Below are 1,258 nucleotides of genomic sequence, written 5' to 3' on the forward strand. Positions count from 1 at the left end.
TTTTTATTATTATTATTATTATTATTACTTGTATTTTGGTGGAACCAGGGATTGAACTCAGGCCCTTGCTCTTGCCAGGCAAGCTGCATCTCCAGAATTTGTTATTATTTGGTTTCTTGATCATCGCCATCCTTCGTAGAGTGAAGTAGAATATTATTGTTATTTTGGTTTGCATTTCTGTAATGACCAGAGAGAGATGTTGCACTTTTTTTCATGCAGGTATTGGTCTCTTGTACTTTTTCTTAGAAGTATATATTCCTTTCAGTTGCCCAGTTTTTGTTTGGGTGTTTTATTTCAGGTGTTCTAGTTTTTTGAGTTCTTTATGGAGTCTAGATAATTAGCCCTCCATCTGAAGAATAGCCGGCAAAGTTTTATTCTCATTTTGTAGCTTGTCTCTTGATTCTGTGGGTTGTTTGCTTCGCTGTGCAGAGGTTTTCAATTGGATAGAATCTTTCTTATTGTTATTATTTCTTGTGCAATCAGGATTCTGTTCAGAAAGTTTTTGCCTATGACAATGCTCCAAGGTTTTTACCTCCCAGAAGACTGGTTGTTTTAACATTCATATCTTTGGTTCACTTTCAATATAGTTTAGTACATAGTGAGAGAGCTTCATCTCAGTTCAATCTTCTGCATATGGATACCCAATTCTCCCAGTGCCACTTGTTAAAGTGCATCTTTTCAGCCTTTTTTTTTTTTCACATATATCAACTGTTCTATTTCTTTCTTTCTTTCTTTCTTTTTCTGGAATCAGGGATTGAACTCAGATCCTTGCACTTGCCAGGGAAGTGCTTAGTCCATTGAGCCATCTCCCTGGCCTCTTTTTGGCCCTTTTGTGAATGCTCAGATAGCTGAATGTATCTGGAATTGTTTTGATGTCTTCTGCTCTGTTCTATTTTTTTCATAATTTTATTGATAAACAAATAGCAATGAGACAGTTTCAAATCAAATCGCTAGGACAGTTTCAATAACTAACATACTGCATACATTATTCTTAGTGGTTAATTGCTGTACAAGATGCGGACCTGAGATCCTGTTTACAAACACCACCAGAACAAATCATTCTATTCATTAAGAGAATGTAACTATATATCTATCCTAACCACTTTGAATACACAGATATAAAATGGACATTCATCTGTATACCCTTTTTTTTTTTGCTAAGTTTCGTTATTTGAATATCATAGGTGTGTAAACTCAGCAAAATATTCTAAAAGAGTCCAGTAGCCCATAATAGCATTGGGTCTTCTGTTTAACTGGC

The 1,258-nt window shown here is 35.2% G+C and overlaps 1 protein-coding gene across 1 annotated transcript in view; it reads left to right on the top strand.

Moving 5' to 3' along the window:
* Ptprq (protein tyrosine phosphatase, receptor type Q) overlaps nt 1-1,258 on the top strand; it is a 219,508-nt gene that overhangs the window by 11,018 nt on the left and 207,232 nt on the right. The gene's annotated exons all lie outside the window — the stretch shown is intronic.

The sequence above is a fragment of the Octodon degus genome, unplaced genomic scaffold (genome assembly GCF_000260255.1).
Source record: "Octodon degus isolate 3935 unplaced genomic scaffold, OctDeg1.0 scaffold00004, whole genome shotgun sequence".
Taxonomy (NCBI): domain Eukaryota; kingdom Metazoa; phylum Chordata; class Mammalia; order Rodentia; family Octodontidae; genus Octodon; species Octodon degus.